Here is a 21,504-nt window from a genome sequence, read left to right on the forward strand (position 1 = left end):
GAGTCCCCTGATAGCATGAGTTGAAACCCAGGCCTATAAAGAAAGGAGCTAGCCAAATTTGTCCAAATGTCAGAAATGGATTCTAAACAGAAGAGTTAGAACTTTGATATTAAAAGAAAAGTAGATCAAAATAGGGACCAGAATTACTCTATGCATATCACACTTGTGAAAAAAGTTCTGTTCATTCAGGGAATCACTAAGCTGAGAACTGCAGAATACTCCACAGAGATAGTAAGAGGCAGGTAGGAGACTACTTTCGTGATGATTAAAAAAGAATGTCTGAGACCTTTAAAAACTCATTGGGATGTTCCAGTGACAGAACAAGAATAGACTGCTCTTCACACAAAAAAGTAATCTAACAGCAAGCATACGGCCAAAATTAAAAATTCACTCTCACATCCATGTTTCTCTCTCTCTCTCCCTTCTTCTCTAAAAATCAGTAAACTATTCTTTTAAAAATATGTAATTTTAATTGATACATTACTTAATTATATGTATATTTCTTTTAGATACCCAGGCATTCTTTCTGATGTCGGGGAAGATAAAGGCATTAAGTACAAATTAGTAAGTTAGAAAATAAACTTCACATAATTAAAAAATGAAAATTAAAGCATGTTTTACCCATCATGTTAGCAAATATTTGGATTTTTAGGTATCCAAAGAAAGAGCATTTTCTGTCTTATAAATTGGTACAAACTTTTTAGGGTGAAAGTTAGCAATGTCATTTAAAATTCAGAATAACTTGGGGTTGGACCCAGAACTTCCACTTCCAGAAATTAATCCTGAACAAAGAGATGGGCCCAAGAGTATTTGTTGCACCATTTTTTTAAACTTAGAATAGTATCCAAAATTTTTAATGTAGGAAAAATTATTCTCTAAACTGTTGACAGTATCAAAGTTGGGTGTGTTATTTTATGCATTAGGTATGTCTATTGCAATTTGATTTTTTTGAACTACTATGTGCTTATTTTCATGAAAAATTAATTAGGGTAGTAAGTTGAGCCCTTCACATTCAGCAGTAAAATTAGGATACAGAACATCAGGAGTAAAAAGGAATTTCCTAAAAATCTTTCATAGAGAAAAAAACAAAAAACAGGTCACACAGAATAGAAATCAGTACTTCATAAGACACGCCCTCGCAGGTTTGGCTTATGGTTAGAGCATCAGCCCGAGGGCTGAGGGTCCCGGGTTTGATTCTGGCCAAGGGCATGTACCTCAGTTGCAGGCTCAATGCCCAGCCCCAGTCGGGGCCAGTGTGGGAGGCAGCCAATCGATGTGTCTCTCTCTCTTCCCCCGCCCCCTCCACTCTCTCTGAAAAGCAATGGGAAAAATATCCTCAGGTGAGGATTTAATTTTTTTTTTTTTAAATATATCTTTATTGATTTCAGAGAGAGGAAAGGAGAGGGAGAGAGAGAGATGGAAACATCAATGATGAGAGAGTCATTGATCGAGCCCGCAACCCGGGCATGTGCCCTGACCGGGAATCGAACCCCGATCGCCTGGATCCCAGGTCGATGCTCAACCACTGAGCCACGCCCGGCCGGGCAGGTGAGGATTTAAAAATATATATATATATATTATATATATATATATATATATATATATATATATATATATATATATACTGCATAAGACTTCCAAACCACAAGAAAACAATGGAACACTCTGCTATTTAGTATCCAGAATTTTTAGAACTCACATATCGATAAGAAAAAGAAGCACGCTATTTACAGAAGAGGAAGTGCAAATACCACAGATACATGCACAGACATATATTCCCACTAGTAACTGGGGAAATGCTAATTAAAACTGCAGAAAGGAACCATTCCACATGCACCAGATGTGGTCTTCTCACCAATGCCTGACACTCAACCTTTTAAAATGCTGGCAATATTTATTAATGATGAAGGTGCACATATCCTTTGACCCAGCAATCCCACTCATGGAGAAATACCAAGAGAAAAACTTCTACATATACATCAAAAGATTTGTAGAAATATGTTGCGGCCTTGTTTGCAACAGTGAAAAACTAAGAACAACCTGGAAGGCCAGTGACAGGAAAATGCATACATCACTGTCTTAGATTGGGTTCCCCCCAAAAGCAGATCCCAAGACTAGAATTTAAATGAAAGCACTAGTTGGTGTGTGGAAAAGTGAAACTGGAGCCCTGGCCAGCCTGGCTCAGTGGTTAGAGCGTCAGCCCTCAGACTGAAGGGTCCCGGTTCAGTTCCAGCCAAGGGCATGTACTTCAGCTGCAGGCTCATCCCCGGCCGAGGTCAGGGCCCATGCTAGAGGCAGCCATTTGATATGTCTCCCTCGCATCAATGTTTCTCTCTCTCTCTCCCTCCCTCCCTTCCACTCTTTCTGAAAAGCAATGGAAAAAATATCCTCTGGTGAAGATTAAAAGAAAGAAAGGAAAGTGAAACTGGGGAGGTAAGCCAGGTCAAGGTCAGTGAGCAGGTTCCCATTGGGTACCAAGCTCAGTACTGTGGGGATATCTGGGAAATGGGGAGAAAACTGGGGTATTTATCCCCTGCTCATCCTTGTTTAAGGCTGTTCCCAGGGTCATCAATTCCCTGCCCTCTGTACGGGCTGAACCTACTTCAACTGCTGGAGTGAGCCCCAGTTTTTGCATTAAGAAGCTGCTGACATGACAGGACCAGTGAATGCTAAACACCTAACCCAATTCCATGTGTTTATGATTATGTGTGTAAGATCTTCATACTGTTTATGTAGTAAAAAGTATAAAGCCACAAATAGTTTGTTAAAGATTTTACAATTAAAAAAAAATACAGAAGCAAAAAGACCAATTAGAAGTCCAGGTGAGGGATGATGGTAACTTGGGCCAGAGGGTTGAGTACAGTGAAAAAAATTGTGATTCAGGATATATTTTGAAGTTGGAGGTAATGGGATTTTCTGATGGAGTTTCATTTTGGTTTTGGACCCACCAAATTTGACATGCTTGGAAGGCAAGAAGGAGGGGGAGAAGGAATAGAAGAAAAAACAATAGAACCATGCCTTAAATTCTGAGGAGAAAGATATTTTCAACCAATAAATCTATACTCATCCAAATAACCAACCAAGGACAACTGAGGTTAGAGAGAGAAGGAGCAGGGGACTTTTAGTTTTCACTTAGACTTTTGGGGCCATTGGATTTTATGTAACCATTTTCATGTGCTTCTTTAATAAGTACAATTATTTCTTAAGTTGCACTAGTTCATAAGTGCTGGCCTCCTATTATTCTTTGAACACCTCGCATAAAATTTCAAAGACTCTGATGGCAGTTTATCTCCATTTATCTCCACAGTCAGCTTAAGGATGATGGAAGGAAAACATAAAATTAGTCAAGGGTCACACAAATTTCCAAAGGCCAGCTGTTGGGAAACATCAGCCTTTCTGTCATGGTGCCTGGCTGTTCATCTTTCAAGACAGAGTCCAAGTCTCACTTTTCCCAGGCTGATATATGAAAAGCACTATAAGGTGATAATTGAGTCAAAAACGTAAATAGTAAACCACGACCACATGTTCTAAATATTCAGGTTAGCACATTTTTCCGTGAGACTGAAATTGTGTAACACCCATGTCCTAACAGACAGGTTCTCAAAAAGTCATCCCCAGTACCTGTGTAAGGCCTGTTAAGCACCCAGATGATCCTGAAGCCACCTCGAGGTTATAAATCACTGAGTGCTTGTAAGGAAGAAAAGTAACTGAAATTTCATTTCCTATCTCTAGAATAACTAAGTGAAGCAAAACAAAAGCTAATTATAAGAAGTCAACCCGAGTGAGACCGGAGAAAGTAAAATGATTAAGATTAGGCCATGCGTTGCCGATCTATTTAAGAACTAAAGACTTACTTCCTTTCATCAGGAAAGCAAAGCTCATCCCAGATCCTCCTGGCATCAGAGTCTAATTCTAATTAATGCACATCGAAATTTAGGATCACTCGCTTAAAACTAATCTCGACCTATCATCTGGGGCTGGTATATCCTCCAATCCCAACAAAATCAGAGGTCTCTGGGCAAGGAAGAGAGGGTGGATATGAGAATACAATCCAGTGATTGCCACATCCACAGGGCCAGGCTGCCCGCTGTATCAGGCAGAAAGTACCTTATTTCATTTTGTCTCCCCTCAAGATGTGAAGTATCTCAAGTGTTTTTCTGTTGTGAGATCTATATTCTTGTTTGGCCTTTCCATCTAGACCAGGAGGCCTGTCCTTTCCTAATATGCCATTAGTACATAGGCTTCCCCACATTCTGTCCTCAGAATTTACTTCTGGAAGATCTTTGTTTCAAGTTGTGCTTGGGAAGTGGGTCTGAGCCCTGTGGACCCTCAGACAGTGAGTGCTCCTTGCTGGTCCTTTCACCACCCAGAGTTCTGGGAACATCCCCAGGCAGCCTGATGCCCAAACATCTTTATCATCTCCCACCTCTACAGCAGTGTGTGGCATGTGGGTTGAAATTAAGAATGTTGTCAATTCACTCAGTACAAACTAGACGGTTAGAAAGCAGGATTATCCAGATTGAACAGTTCTGAGTTTCCGTTGTAAGAACTTTAGCTATTGCTTGGGGACATAAATGTAATTATATCCACCAGGGTTTTCCATAGAAACAGAATATTGATTCTAGTGTGTGTGTGTATAAAGAGATTTATTTTAAGGAACTGACTCATGCAATTATGAGGAATGGCAAGTCTGAAATCTGTAGGGCAGACCAGCAGACTGGAAATTCAGCTAGGAGTTGATGTTGCAATCTTGAGACAGAATTTCTTCTCCAGAAAACCTGTTTTTGCTCTTAAGGACTTCCACTGATTAGACCAGGCCCACCCAGGTTGTTGAGCATAATCTCCTTTACTTAAGGTCAAATGTTTGTAGGTGTTAACTATATCTATAAAATATCTTCATAAAAATACCTAGATTCATGCATGATTAAATCACCAAGTACTATAGCCTGGCCAAGTTAACAAAACTAATCAAAGTAGTTGAAAATGTGATTATGTCTCCTGTAAATTATTTCCTTTTCATGTCAGAAAGCTTTTTGAAAAAAACACAACACTCTCTTAAGCACTAATATCACATTTGTGGGTTCATCAGGATGCTTTTTCTTAAAGGTTTTGTGGTTTGGTCTAAACAGAATGTCAACCACACTGGAGGTTTTTGATTTATTATCGGGTCTCAGTTCTCACCTCCTCCATAGTTCAGTAATTGTTCAAGCTTAGATTAAAACTGAAAAGTAAACTCTAATTTGTAAGATTGTCTCCCCTAACCCCTGAATATCCAGTTCCAATAGGACATCTCACTCTTGCTTTTGATCAGTGCCTCCAGGTATTTGCAGCTTCTAAAAACATTCCTTTGGAAAATCAAATCTGAAAATATTCAAAGGGCTGGCCCGCAGCTCTGCAAACTTTTGGCAATAATGTGTATTGAATGTACTTTGTTAAAATCTGTTTCTTTTCATAGCCTATGGCTCTTGAGCAATTTCTGGGAAATGTTGATTATAAGATAAGCTCTTTTCAGTCCGTTTCAAAAGGTGACCCCCCAGATAGGTAATCAAGTAGAGGCATCTTTTCAGAGAAATGAGGGGGTGAGCAAACCCTCTGAGCTGCCATTGTCCCCGCTGGCGTCATGAACCTGCCCATTCAGTCTTGAAAAACAGCCTGAGCACCCGCCAGGCAGAGCCTGCTGCCCCCACAGGCAGGTGCGTGGGATAAGATCCGGGGAGCGCATCAGCGTTTTGTATTTTAACTTTTCAACACAAATTCTAAAGCCAGGGACGAGGGAAGGAAAACCGCCAGGCTTCAGTACGAGTCAGCCCTCACATCCGTCCTTGAGTCGCTGTTAAGTGGAACCATGTAATTGTCTCGTTGGAGACCTGCAGAAAGAGCTGGTGGGAAAGAATGATTTGTACCTGAAATATATTCCCTAGCTTCTGAATCAAAAGGCCACACGTGGATAGCAACCACGATCTTGGCATTCTCTGCACTCTGCAGCCTTGAGCCTTGCAGGGCAGAAGCCCACGTGCCCAGGTTACTTACCCAATGGTCTCCCTTTCCAAGCCCTGCCCACCTGGCAAGCTGGGCAGCAGGTGAACATGGTGGAAGGGGGTGGCCGGAACTCCCCAGGATTTGGGTCAAAAGAGAGCAGAGAAGGCGGATGCCTTATACAAGTAAGCATTCCATTAAGGGCCTATTTTCTGTTTCTTAGGATCCTCCTACTGGTCTAGCTTAAATTGAGAGGGGATTTGGTTTGCCTCGATGGCTGTTTCCTCCCACTCACATCACAATTACAGCCTTGTTCACTGTCATTAAAATACATTTAATATGCACCATTTTTGCATGGCCCTCTGCCAAAATCTGCACAAAGATACTGTCCCTAGCCCCGAAATAGTGGAAAGAGCACTGGACACAGGCAGAGAAGGCCTGGGTTTCAATCCTGGGTCCCCCTGGGAATGTTCTTTGAAAACTTAAGTTGCAAGGAGCAAGTCCTCATTAGAATCAGCTCACAGTGACTGGGTGGGACAGGGTGTTGACTGTAAAGATACACACACATTGAATCAGGGATGTGAAGCCACTGGGAACCAGGGGCCGGGTTGATCGTCAGCTGTGCTTTCCTTCCTGCTGTGTCTGACTCCCTCTGTGTGCCTCTTCTGACTCCAGCCTACCTCTCAAGAAGACTCTTGTTTGGGATCCCAACTCCTAACTTATTTTTTCTGTTTCTTAATTCAAATTCTCAACCTATAATATAATTGTCCCAGCTCATTTTTTAAAATCAGACCTTATAATAGCACAATAAGGGGTGGCTGCTTGAGGGACAACGTCAATCAATGCCCTGACCCAGAGAAGTTTTGAGCAGCCTACTTCTTTCTCACAAAGAAGTGTGGCAGGCCAGAAATTCTGAGACCTGGCCTGTCCAAAACACATGGGCAGGTTATTAACCTCTCTGAGACCCCATTTCCTCAGCTGTAATATGAGAGTGGCACTTGCCCCAGCCCACAGTTAGCACTCACGCACTCAAAAATCATCTATTGAGCTTCTACACAAAGCACCTCTATTGAGAGCATTCCAGGCACTGTGCTCAGCCGTGGGGATACAGGGTGAACAAAACTGATGCATATCAGCCCTCGTGAAGTTGACGGTCCAGGCTCAAGTGAGATCACAGCTGTGAAAACACAGCCCCCATCTCCGCTCATTCTTTTATTCAAGGATTTCTTGAGCATCTACTGTTAAGTCACATCAGCACTAGGGATCCAAAGATAATTAAGACATAGTTTCTGACCTCAAGATGCTCATGGTCTATTTTAGAAACAAATATGCAAGCAAAGAGTGATGGTGCAAAAGCACAAGTTAGCAGGTAGAATATGAGATATGCAAAAGGGAACCTCAGCTTGGCTAAGCAAGTCAAAGAAGGCTTCCCAGAAGAGGCAACACCTGAGCTGAGATTTAAAGGATGAGGAGGAGTTTGCCAGGTGTTCAAGCAGAAGAGTGGGGTAGGGAGAGGAAGAGCTATGGACATTCCAAGCGAGGAAAATAACATGTGAAGCACAGAAGTTACAGAAAGTATGGGGTGTTCCAAGATATACAAGCACTCTAGGGTTGCTGGAATATAAAATTTTAAAAGTATGGCAAAAAATTTATGAAGCTACGAAAGTACTAGAGGCCAAATTATCATGTAGAACCTTGAATGGCCCTGCTAGGTATTTTCAATTTTTTCCCATGCTCCAGGGAGAGTCATGAAAGAATTCAGAGTACTGGATTAGTCTCAGTAAATGATGTGAATGAACTCTCAGCTTTGTTTTTCACAACGAGCATCCTGGGGGACAGAGCAAGGCTAGACTGGAGAGGGGCAGGGCCAGAGGCAAAGAGGCCGTAAAGAGACAGCTGTAACTGACGAGGGGTGTGAGCATCTCCAGAGAGCTTTAGAAGGTAAAATTGACAGAACTGGGTGATTATTTGGGAAGTAAGGAAGAAAAAAGATGAGACGATAACTCCTGGGCTTCTAGCCTGGGAGTCCAGGGAGGAAAGGACGTTGGGCCCTGGAGAGGGAGTTCAGGAAGGAAGCAGACCCGGAGGTGCTAACTCCCATGTGGACGGTGATGTTGGAAGTGCCTCGGGAACATGCGGAGATGTTGAGTGGCTCTGCATCTGGGTTTGCAGGCCTTTTGCCAAACTCAGGAGGCTTGGATGAAGGTCTTCATGTGGAGGCATCAAAATGTGGAAGCGTCTAAGACTAGGGGTCAAGAGAAGGCGCAGTGTGAGAGTGAAAGGATCCATGGCGGGGAGCATGGATGGACCCCTGTCTGCAGGGTTGAGGACAGTGAAGGGGGAGACTCAATGTCCTTGGAAGAAAAGCCCACCATCCCTAAAACTAGCTGCTCACTCCCATCCTGCCACTTAGGAGTGTGCTGTGGGCAGAGGCAAGACAAATCATTATTCCCTGACAAAGATTAGTGGTGTCTGCCTTAACTAAGAGTTTGATCTGGCCCAGAATAAGAATAAGCTGGGGGGGGGGGGAGACTTAGGGGAAGATGTTCTCTGAAAGGCTCACTAACGAACTGTCTTCCTTATGCTCCATGAGGCTCTGGCCCAGTGCAGAACTCCTTCTGCTCTGCCTACTAATGTATTTGGTTATCCCCATTGTGAATACAAGAAACTGAACTGGAAACATTTGTTCTAGAGAAGGATTTAAGAGGGGGAAGACATGCACTTCTAGGTTAGCTGAAAGGAAAACTGTTAACGAAGCAGAGACTGAAGATTGACAGACATGAGAAAGGTAAGTGATGGAGATGGACAATGTTCCTGAGGGCTCCAGAGCAAAGGTGATGGGCTGGCCTTAGAGAGGAGGTAGCAAGGAGGGAGTCAGGAGAGTGGTCCAGCTCGCTGGGTGGAGGAAAGGGAAGGGAGCCACATGTGGAAAGGAGATAGTTCATACATGGAGCTAAAATCGCTGTGAACGTGGGAAGAACATGAGAACAGGGAGCATGCAATGTGGGCTCCAGAACAGGCGGCAAGGCAAGAAGGTACCGGTGAGGGACCACAGACACATAAAGTACTAGCCAGCACATGTTTAAAATATTGTGTACATAGTATCTGTCAAGGTTATGTGTATTTGGAGATGAAAGTAGACATCTCAGTTTTTTAGTAGAAAAGGGCCCAGGGAAAGTCATCACATTTCCTTCAATAAACCCAGAATAATTCATAGAGAATACTAAGAGAAAGCACAGGGATTGAGGTTCAGGCAAGGCATGGCAAGGAACTGCGGTGGCCTCTAGGAGCTGAGAATGGCTTCCGGCTGACAGCAAAAAAACAGAAGCCCTTGAAGACCTGAATTCTGCCAACAACCTGAATGAGCTTAGAAGATCCTTCCCCAGTCACACTTCAGATAATACCACACCCCAGGTAAGACCACAGGCTGGTTGACACCTTGTGCAGCCTTGTGAGACACTAAGAACAGAACTCAGCTAAGACATGCTCAGGATCCTGACTCACAGAAACTGTGAGATAATAAATATATGTTATTTTAAAATGCTAAGTTTGTGACAATCTATTTGTGCAGAACTAGAAAACTAATACAAAGTATGATGTTTAATTTTACTTATCAACTTAACTGGGCCACACGGTGCTCAGATATTTGCTAAAACATTATTCTGGATGTTTCTGTAAGGGTTGTTTTGGACGAGATTAACATTTAAATAGGTAGACCTGAGTAAAGCAGACTGCCCCCCCTTAATGTGGGTGGGCCACATCCAATCAATTGAAGGCCTGAATAGAACAAATAGGCTGACCTTCCCCCAAGTAAGAAAAAATTCTTCCTACTTGACTGCCTTCAAACTAGGACATAAGCTTTTTTCCTGCCTTCAGACTGTAACTAAAACATCTGTTCTTCCTGGGTCTCAAGCCTGCTGGACTTTGAACAAGAAATACATCATCAACCCTCCTGGTTTTCAGGCCTTCAGGATAAAAAAGGATATACAGATGTTACTGCAATATTCTTTCAACTTTTCTACATGGTTGAAAATATTCAAAATAAAAGTTGGGGAAAATGTTCTGAAGTCAGGAAGTGTCAGGAGACAACTCAAAGGCGGCTCCTACGAAGTCACTACACTTTCTCCCTTATTCTCAACGTCCCTCTTTCCCCTTTTTCCCTCAGTGAATCTACTTTACTTAACATGCAATTTTATGGCATACAATAGACAGTAGTTAAACATAAATAATAAATCTACCCCTCTTTTGTGCAGATTTATGCTGTCTAAACATGACACTGAGCAAGTTTGGCCTTAACCTTTGTTCTGCAAATGTTGCAGAATTTTTCTACTGCCACATTACAAGATAAATGCCAGTGTAAATGAAAGCTCTTCTATAAAACTCAGCAGCTTCACAGGTGGCCTTTAATTCATAGTCATAAAAGATAAGACTACATTTTTGGTTGAAAATCATTTCAAAAGCTCTTCTTCAGTTCTCACCAGAACATAATGCTACTCTTGATGCTGCATGAGGTCAGTGAAATAAACTCAGACACTGTCCTCCGGGAGTAATCAGCCAAACTGAGAAAATTACATAAAAACTAGGTTTTACCTAGAATTAATATGACCACTTTGATCAGAAACCTCAATAATTACCCTCTTTTGCCCCAGGTGCTTCTCTGGTGGGACGTGATAAATTATCTCATACAAAAAGTGAACAAGGTTAGCCAGAGGCAAACAATGGATCTATGCCTCAAATTCGTTTTCTGAAAAGCATACCCTGAGGGAACCTATAACCACTGAGGTCATATTTTAAGGGGATCTGTCACTTGGAGAGCAATTGTTCTTCACTCTGGCTGCATATTAGCATCACCTGGGGAGCTTAAAAAAGCACCGGTGCCAGAGTTCCCATCCCCTCATCCCAGGGAGGCCAACGTTAGTCTGGGTATGGCCAAGGCATCAGAACTTTTAAGCTTTCCTAGTGATTCTAATGGGCAACAAAGGCTTAAGAGTTATGATAGCAGAAGCTCAATACATAGTGAGTGAATAAATGAACTCTTCACATATTCAGAAATTAATGTGAATCAACTTGAAAGTACTAAACAATGGTACTCTATAATCTAGGCTGCCTTGCTATACTAAAATGCACAAACCAAGGAGAAAGAAAGGGTCTAAGACGGAGAAAGGACTCGAAACTCCATCAGATTAGAAAAAGCTGGAGCAACAAGTGATATTGAGTCTGAAAAGAAAGACCTGGTAACATGAGAGCTTCCTTCACACAGCTGAAGGGTACACTCAAGAGCAGAGCTAGGGTCATGGATGACCGCTAAAGGAAGACAGACTTTGGCATAAAACAAGACTTTCTTAAAAAGCAGGGTTGTCTGGGGATAGACTGGGTTGCCTTGAAGTTTTGAGTAATGTCACTGCAGGAATTCAGGCATTAGCTTTTTGACCTCTAGGCCAGGTTGTATCAGAGGAAACCCCTGTACCAGGTTATACTAAGCATATGTTATTTTGGGGGGTCCAATATCCCTTTGCTCTTTTCCTAGTAACAGCCTCCTAGTTTTTGTGAAGGCCCATGCTTCTCCCACTCTCAGTTCTGATGAAACTGACCCTCTGTCTACTCTAGGGAAAAAACATTGGTCGTCTCTCAACTGGAAGAGTGCCATCTCCCTACACGTGACTCGTGCAAAAATGCACAAACATCCCACGAGGAGCCAATCAGGGCCAATAAGATGAAACTCCAGAATTTCTGCTTACATTTTTCAAGACTCTCTTCCACTAGATTTAAAACTGTTAGAATGTGGTGTGGGAAATAGGAACTCAGAGATACAGAAAATTTCAAAATGACCTTAGAGAGATTAAAGAACATAATATATATGTGTAATGAGAGGATGCTGCTACAGAAAAAAGAATATTTTGATACCTAGAAAGAGTTCTTGGAAATGCTAGATCTCACACACACACACAAATTTTTTAAAATCAATGACCAGTGGGTAGTGGCTATGCTCAGTGTCCTTAGCAGCATACTCCATTCAATGGATGGCTTGATAAACCACCTTGTACTGTACTACTGAGATACCTGAGTTCTGCTGACAACTGTATATATAAAGTACCTTTGATATTTTCCATAAATCTCATTTGTTAAAATTAATTAATTAAAATATGTTAGTAATGAAAAAAATCCCTTATGAAGTTGCAAGATAAAGCTGAGGAAATCTTACCAAAAGTAGAAAAGACAAATAGATGAAAATAGGAGAGAAATTACATATATGATTAATCCAAGAGGAGTAACACGCTAAAAAACAGAAGACCCAGAAAAACAAAAAAAAAAGAGAATAGAATCAAATAAATTATCAAAGAAATAATGAAAGTTCCTAGAATTGAAAAACAAGAGTGTTCATAGTAAAAGGTCCCACACCACTGAAAGCGAGGCAAAAACAAACGCAAAAGACCCACAGGGAGGCACATTCTCATTGTCTCTGAAGACAAGTCCTTACTGCCACAGGGCTTGGAAGAAAGTTCAGATCAAAATGTGGCATTAAAGAAACATCTTCCCCAGATTCTGAAATGCTAATGCAAACAATGCTGTATTTCATATGCCAATGACATATCTCAAAAAGGCTTAAAAAATCATAAAAAACATTTTTAAAACTTGGTATTTTAAGCATTTCTATAGTGACCTCTTTCATAAATCTGGCCACTGAGATTTTCCGATCTAAACAAGGCTAGAAGACAAAATAGTGACTTGGGAAAGGGAACCGGGAAAATAACCTTCCTTTAGAACTCTATCCAGTGGATGGTGAAGGAAGGCTCTTTCTTATAATTCCAGAATATTACATGTGACAAACTAATGTCTCAGGAAAAATTCTTAAAGCGCCACTATTCACTCAATAAAGGACTAAAAACAAAATTTTATGAATGCTACAATTGTTAAAAAATACTTCTATAATATGGCCAATCATAAATTTTTTTTAATTAAAGAAATTTTGAAAGCATGTTTCTAGCCATGATGTTTTTATTCACTCATAATTTTTCTTAATACTATTATATTAGTTTGCAATTAAAATACTGAGTTCCTTTTCTTTTTCTGTTAAATACTGTCTCCAAGTACAAAATGATAACTTTAATTCATTTTGCTTACTCTCGTAACATGTTTTAAGATAATTTTGTCAAGACCTAAGTGTTCTATTTAGTATTAGGAGAAGTAAAATGTTAAGGGATGTTTAAGCTCTGTAAAGTTGAATAGAATGTCATTTAAATGACAGGATATAATTACAGATCACTAAAAATATGGTACAAAATGTACCCAATCTCACCTCTTCATACTTAGCTGAGAACAGAATGCTTTAGTGAGATATGAGATTAATAAAATATCAAAAAACAAACAATTCTAAAAGAACCAAATCTTCCTAGTTAGAGCTATCAGAGCTAGAAGAATAATTACTAAATTTAATAAAATCTATATTAACCATAATGGAGTAGAATCTATACTACGTGTGTGTCATGTAATTAAAATATGCCTTTTAGTTTCATTTTATTGTTTTCTAAGAATGTATGTACAAACACTCTATCTAAATTTATAGGCAAATATCATATCCTACATATTTCTCTGTCTTAGTTCAAGTTCCTAGATGAGGTCTGGAAACAGGTGGTTTATTGGGGATGCGATCCTACAAAGCAAAAACAGGAGATTAAAGCAAGAAAGGAGGAAAAGTCTTTAAAGGGTGCATTCTCAAGGTCACTCTTACGTAATGGGGGCCTGGCTGAAATCAGAGGTGGACATGTGGCACCAAAAACATCTGCTATGCTCACATTCCTAGAATCACGCCCTGCACTCCAAACACTCTCAGTAAAAGCTTTCTGAATCATTTAATCCATTCCAGGGGCCCCTGAGGCTTCCCGTTCCAATGAGCTGATATCGTCCAAGATTATCTGAGAAGTTGCATATTTCCTTTTACAACTGCATTCCAGGGTCTCATTTCAGTTTGTCGGGTCCACCAAGTCACAGAAGCCTTCTCAGGGAAGCTGAAGCTAAGAGGACATTTGTGATGAGGCTCAGGGGCTGTCTCAGGAATCCCAACGCGCGCCTCAGGCTGGGCTGCACTTGGAGACCTGGAGCGGCCTGCTCTGCGCGCCGGCTTCTCCCCTCTGCGGAGTTTCAAATGAGCCACCGTGCGAGTAGGGCCGGTGACCGTCGTCCGTGTTCACTGCTTGTGTTGAGGTGGCACTGTCAGCGATTCAGAGATCGGAGACATGACCCTGGACCTTAAAGAGCTTAGAATCTGGCTAAGAAGGCAAGGCATATTTTTTAAAAGTTTACATACAAACTAAGGACGGAATGATTGCTTCCATGTATACATTACAGGGACTCACTACAGGGCTCTTCCATAGTATTCGGGATGGTCAGCAAAGGCTCCATGGAGGAAGGGAGCTGGGTTTCCAAGGAGGTGCAAGATTTAGGAAAACCAAGAGGAGATGGGACAAGAAAGAACATTATGAGCAAGCAAGGGATCAAAGGAATGTATCCAGTGGGTCTCCAAGAACTGACTTGGCCAGTGGTGACAGTGACTCCACCCACTCAGATTAACTCCCTAGTTAATACTAGTCAGGATGGAAACCAGAATCTATTAAGATGCTGAAAACGTCCTCCTGTTCTTTTCAAACTACATCAGTCATTGTCTTGCATAAGATTTTGAAATCTGCACAGAATGTGTCTTCGGTAATATCCTAGGTGAACTCTTTTTTACATAGTCATGAGCATAATCAATCTTAACTGGGATCAAGAAACACTTAACATTCAGCCATAACAAAGGGTTTCTAAACCAAAAACAAAAAAAGGAGGTTTTCTTTTCCAAGACGCCTTGACACATAGGTATTTTTCCACAAAACTCAGAGATATGAATTTTATTACATTTAGTATGAAGTCCTCATAATCCATTTTAACATTTCATGCTTAAAATGATTTCCTTTGAATTGGAAGCAAAACTGGAAGTGACATTAATTCTTAATTTTCTAGATCTTAACCTCCACATTCTTTAAGACAGAGCATCCTCGATTTAAATCTATAAACCATCAAATTATCCTATCATACAAGCATTAGTTATCACCTAAACATTACTTTAATATAGAATATAATAATGAGTTATTTTCATCATACTATGTAAAAACACCAAAAATTTAAAGTATTAAAAATATTTTTTAATACTGTATCTTAACCAGGTGATTCCTTCTTAGTTTTCTTTCTTCCTTCTACATATTTGTTAAGTAGGAGCTACCACCTCAGCCTTGTAGGAAAGGTTCTTGGTTAAAGGCTCCTCTTTCCTGGAGTAACATATGCTAGACTTTTCCCACTACGGCTGGTCCCCGCTTTGCCTGGATTCTCTAGTCTTCTCTGTGCCGGAGCCTACTCCCCAGTCCCCAATCCCCACCCCCACCTCGCCCATTCCCTACATAGTCACTAGCCTGGTTTGGAGATAAGTTGGGGTGTTTTTTTTCTTTTTTTAACCACAGATCCTTTGCTCATCCAGCATTGTAACTTTAAAAAATAGTAAGAAGTTCTATATTGGGCATAAATCAAATGATAAAAAGCAACTCTAAATGGCAATAGCATGCAGGAGAGATGAGTTATCCTGAAGCACATCAGTGCTTTTGACACATGCCATCTGTCAATAATGTAACATTAAAGCATGCTGCATAGTAGCGAGGCCTGAGAAAGTAGTTTTATTTTAAATATCTATTTTCAAGCCTAAATGAGTCAAATTCCATCCTTCCAAGTGATTTATTAGTTCTCGGGGGGGAGGGGGGTATTTAATATTATCTGACCAAAGCGTAAAGCAAACACCTCCCACTGAAGGAATAATTCTACCTAACCACCAGACAGCCTCACTGATTGGGGAGAAGTCCAATGGAAACGAGATTCTTCTAGTCACGTCCACATCCAGAGGCAAGAAAGAGGGGACCAATATTCCAGAAGTTAAAGCTGACTTCATGGGAGTTTTACAAAGGTGTCAAGTACCAACAGGGTGTTTTTTTAAAGTAGGCTCCTTGTCCACAGGTCCTGGGGACAAGAGGAGGAACTCAGGTCTGGCCCTGGCTCTAAGACTATCCAATTCTTAGCCAACCCTGCGTTCCAGCAGCATCTCACACCTAGTCAGACTTTCTTTGTGGCGATGCTTTGACCTCATGGCCTGATGGTGTGACTGCCCGGGCTTCAGAATCAAATACTTTTTGATCTCAGTTCTACAAACTAGATACCTGTCTGTGCCATTCCCTTCCCCGCCCCTCCTGTCTTTCCTGCCAAATAGCACCATCCTCCAGGAGTGGTGTTGAATATAATCCCTGCTCTTCCACTAATTGGCTACGCAATTTAGGGTGAATCACTTAGCCTGCCTGCATTCAAATTTTCTTATTTGTAAAACGAGAGGTTGAGGGCCATGCGATGGTTTCAAGGTCTCTTTGAATTCTAAAATACCACTGCCTTTCTGTCAGGCCCTTAGAGACTCTGACCTATCCCTGATTAGTCCTTTGTCATTGAAAAGGTGAGTAGCAATTAAGTGCCCTGAACACGGTACAGCACAAAGTTCTCTGTAGAATATACGCTCTCCTATCACGTAAGTCGCTACAGGGTTTAAATTCATTCTTCCTAGTCTAGAGTTGGACCAGGAACAGAATAATGTCAAGCATCTTATTCTCACACAGACTATGAAACAGCCAGTGTTCTTGAAAATTATAAAACCCACACCAGCTAACTCCACAGGGGGAAAAAAAAAAAATGTATTGGAAGGTTACCAGGTGTCTCAAGAAATTTCAGGAAACCAGATGTTAGCCTTGGATACAGGAACTTGGGGTGCAGTCAAGGTCCACGAAAGGTTTAGGCAGGGTGGTGCTGGCGCCACATCATCACTTGTTACCATCTGCTCCAGGCTCAATCCCACCCAGACATCCCAAATGACCTCTGACTATCTCTGGCCTTGTTGTCACTCCCTGAAGATCCAAAGTCTTGGCACAGGGCTTTGATTGGCTGAGCGTTGGTCAAATGTCCACAGGCAGGTCCAAGGACTCCAGAGGGGACTTATCTGCTCCTCTCCAGCTTCCAGGGCGGGAAGCCACATCTTGACCTCCATACATCTTGGATTCACCAAAATAGAAAGGGTGTTTGGATGCTGGACAACCAAAAATGACAAATGTTTGCTACACAGTTTTCTCTCTTAAGATTACAAATTTAATACATCCTGGAGACATGAGTAAGATGTTAATCATGTTATGGAGATGTTTGCATCTGCTCAATTATTCCAGTGTTTCTTCATCTGTTCATTGATTTACATGAATCAACAGTGGACCCAGTTAATGAAAACATATTCATCAGTATACTGACTAGTTTATTGGGCTGGCTTTTTGTATTTACATGGCTCCTCTGCAAGACAAAATGAGTGAACACATCTTCATACTGAGCACAGGCTGTCATTGATTTTTTAAAGTAAAAATAATAACTGGTATTTAGTCCTGGTCTAAAGTTCTTCACTGAGCTGATGTTAATTTTCCTAAGATGTTGCACTGTTCTGTTTGCTTGTTTTTTAATTTTTATTTATTGATTTGAGAGAGAAAGAAACATCGACCCACTGCTCCACCCATCCATGCACTCACCATTAATTAGTGCATGTGCCCTGATGGGGGATCGATCTCACAACCTTGGCTTATCAGGACAACACTCTAACCAACTGAGCTGTGCAGCCAGCGCTGCATTGCCCTGGGTTGTTTTAAAGGGATCAGCTGGGATGTCTGAGTTACTTGGGATTTAGGTGACAGATGTTACAAGAGACACTAAAGCTAAGCCTTCTCCAGCCTCTTTCTAGAACAAACTCACTAAGCCTCAGAAATAGTCACCTTGAAAACAAAAGCGGCAAGTGGGTTTCCACTGATTGCTGCTGTTAGGCGGAACTCCCCAAAGCCAAGGTACTAGAAGAGTTTTGTCAAGGAGCTCAAAGATTGAGACAGTCCTCCAGAATAAACAGTAAGCTCACAGAGAGGAATTTGTCTGACAAACTGCAGGGGTATCAGCATGTAACAGGCCTTTTGTTTTTGTATGTTTTTAAGATATTCGAGGGTCAATCAAAGAAAACCTCCCTAAAGAGAAATAAACAGCCAGCAACCCAGAGTCCTCTATCTGGAAGCTCAAAGCTCCTCCCGACACTGGTCAATCCAGTGGCTCTGATTTCCAGTCTACAGGAGAAGCAGGTCCTGCCAACTGCTAAAGGAAGCATCTATTCTGGTGCAAAGCATGCACTCATTATGATACAGGTTCTGCACGCATGTTACAGACACCCTCAAATAACAACTGCATTAAAAATAATAGAAGTTTGTTTCTCTCCATGTAAAAGTCCCCCTACTCTTCACTGATACGATACCTACTTGTCCTTCAGATCTCACTGGAAAATGTCACCTCCTCTGAGAAGCCTTCCCTGACGCCACCCAGACAAGCTAAGGTATTCTCATTGTTCTCTGAGCACCTTCTTACTTATAGGTCAAAACAATTATCATATTTTATGTCACAGGTTGTTTAATTTTTCCAAACGTTAGAATTAACAACCCAAAGGTAGGGACTGCACTGACCTTGCTTACCACCATATCTCCAGAGAGCCTCCTCCACCTGAACATTACAGATACTTATGTACTTGAAGTACCTTTGCTGAATGTTCTTGAGGGTGGCAGGAATTGAATACTTCTAGCTTACCATACACAGGGCTGTTGCTCAAGAAATTTCAAAATAGTAAACAATATAAAAACAAAACAGTGAAATAATCATTTTTGCCCCTAGCGCAATTGCAGATTTGGAGAAGTACAAGAACAAGTATTTCCATTTGAAAGACCTTAGCTTATACAGCATGGGTCAGCAAACTTTTTCTGCAAAGTGTCAGGAGGTATTTTAAGTTTGGGGGTCATATGATCACTATTGGGACTACTCAGCTCTACCGTGGGAGTGGGGAAGCCACAACCTGTACACACAATATGTAAATGAATGGGTGTGGCTGGGCTCCAAGAAAACTTGATGAACACTGAAATTTGAATTTCATATCATTTTCATATGTCATGAAATATTCTTCTTTTGATTGTTCTCAGTCATTTAAAAATGTGAAAGAATTCTTACCTCGTGGCCTTGCCAAAACAAGCAGCAGCTGGACTTGGCCAACAGGCTGTAAGTTACCAGTCCCTATCAGAGAGACACTTTTGACAGAAGACTCCCCAGCTTTGGCTCATTTCTTCAACCCCTCTACACGTTCAGTGCGATACACATTCATAAGCACCTACTATGTGCCCAGCACTGGGTCAGAGGCTGCCAAGAGGCAAAGATAGTTAAGGCATGTTCTCTATCTCCAAGGCCATGTGACATGGACCCAAATAACTGTGACATCAGGTTGGTAGCGTTAAATGTCCTACAGAATCCACACACTGGTTGCAGCCTTTGGTTGAGGGGGCAAGTCCTTCATGACAAGGTGGCATCTGAGAGGTGAGTCACGGGCCACCTGCACCCAGGAACCAGCCACACTCAGTCTAGCTGGGGCCGGGGACGAACCCCACAGGGAATCCTGGTCAGCAGAGCTGGGTGGGCTGCATCAGACTGCGTGAGGGACCCCCGGGGCCAGCATAAAGCTTAGCCTGGTGAGCAGCTGAGAACCAATGGGGTGACTACACTGGTACCAACAATGCGTCAGGTTTGTAATGTTCTAACTTTCAAACTATTAAAACGTAGTTTCTGAAGCTATTTGAATCCTTTTATTTTACTAATTTGCCAAATATTTCACTTGACAAACTCTCCTGGGAAAAACCCACTGAGTTCAAGGAAGCCTAGGAGGGGGAAATGCCATCAGCGCACTGCAGCCGGGGGGCTAGTGTTAGACGAGCGGATAAAGGAGACGTGGGACATATGTAAAACCGGTCGCTTCTTGTTTGCCTTACTACATTTAGTCTTTCGTTTTGTAAATTTTAAAGACATATATCTGGATTTTCTTATGTTTTTCAAGAATGTTTGCGACTATAAATCCTAGTGAATAAAAAAAAAAAAGAGGGCTAGTGTTTTCCCAGAGGCCAGAGTTTATAAAAGGAGTCATTAAATGGAAAAAGAAAACATAAAGCAAGAATAAAATGATCATTTCAAATAGTAATTAGGTTTTGGGAAAACTCTGAACTACCAATCTCACAATGCCCCCCCTTGCTCCATATTAAATAAGATATCCCCATCTTGTCCCCGAGGGGAAGATTACTCAATATTAAACTGTCCCTTTCCTTTTGGCTTTAAAATGGGAATCTTCTTGGAAATCATGAATAAGAAAATAATAAATCACCCTTTCATACCAACATGAAACACAGGAGGCAGGAAAAATGAACTCATGTTATAAGGATAGAAACTGAATTCTCCTTCCACTGGTTGTGAAACCCCGTTGCTTATCCACCCAAAAACTCAAGACAAGAATCTTGGAGGGCATCCGATTAAAAGACACCGTCTAGAGACAGAGGCTGCTCAGGAAATGGAAGTGATGCGAACCTGCATGCATGACCATCCCCTTCAGGCTGATGCACGGTCTGGTGGGAGGGGGGACCCCAGCTGCTGGCGCCCCGCTGAGCTGGCATGGGCGGGAGCCAGGCAGGGCGCTGCCGCCCTGTGTGCCACCCAGTCCACCTGGTGCCGCCTCCTGCCAGCTTTATCCGTCACCACTCTCCTGCCCCTGGTCAAGGGTTAGTGGATAAGGGACTCAAGTACAGGTTGAGCGGCAATCAGCGATGAATTTCTACAAACTACAGTGGTGCACTATTAACATTTCTAATTAGCTAATTATTTAATTTTTTTGAATAACTGTTTTATATGTATATGCGGTTGAAATTTCAACCATTATAAATATATATGGAGTAAAAACAAAACAAAACAAAATTCCCTCCTACCATTCTACAGGTATGTTATTATAATTTCCTAAATCTCCTTCCAGAAATATTTTTATGCATATTATAAGCAAATGTGTTTTTAAAGGACACTATTTTAAATTATTAAAGTAATTATATTAGTTGAGGTAAAAGGCTGGAATGAATATCTCCCAAAATGCAATGGCTCAAGCAAAGTAGAAATTTCTTTCCTTCTCATATAACAGCCCAGTGTAGTGTTCCAGGTCAATGGATACACAGTCATTCAGGATCCAGGCCTCCTGGAACCTCTGTCATCTTCACAAAGGAGCTCCCGCCATTCCCCTTCCTGCCATGGAACAGAGAAGGAGCAGAAGGGAAAGGCGGGGGGCAGATTCCCTCATGCACGCTTCACTTCTGCTCACACTCTGTTGGCAAAAGCTGTCGTGTAGTCACAGTAGCTGCAAGGGAAGCTGGGAAATGTTGCTATGTCCCAGTACAGCTCTGCTACCCCTCTTGAGGTTGTGCCCTGTTATTTTAAGGAGCTCAGCCCCTGGCACACCCTCTACAGGTCACCTTACAGTGCTTTTCCAGGCTGCTGCCAAGTGCCCTTGCCAAGTGAGGGCAGCAGTCCTTCCATTAACGCCCTGAAGTACAG

This window comes from Miniopterus schreibersii (genome assembly GCF_964146895.1).
Source record: "Miniopterus schreibersii genome assembly, chromosome: 3".
Classification (NCBI taxonomy): Eukaryota; Metazoa; Chordata; class Mammalia; order Chiroptera; family Miniopteridae; genus Miniopterus; species Miniopterus schreibersii.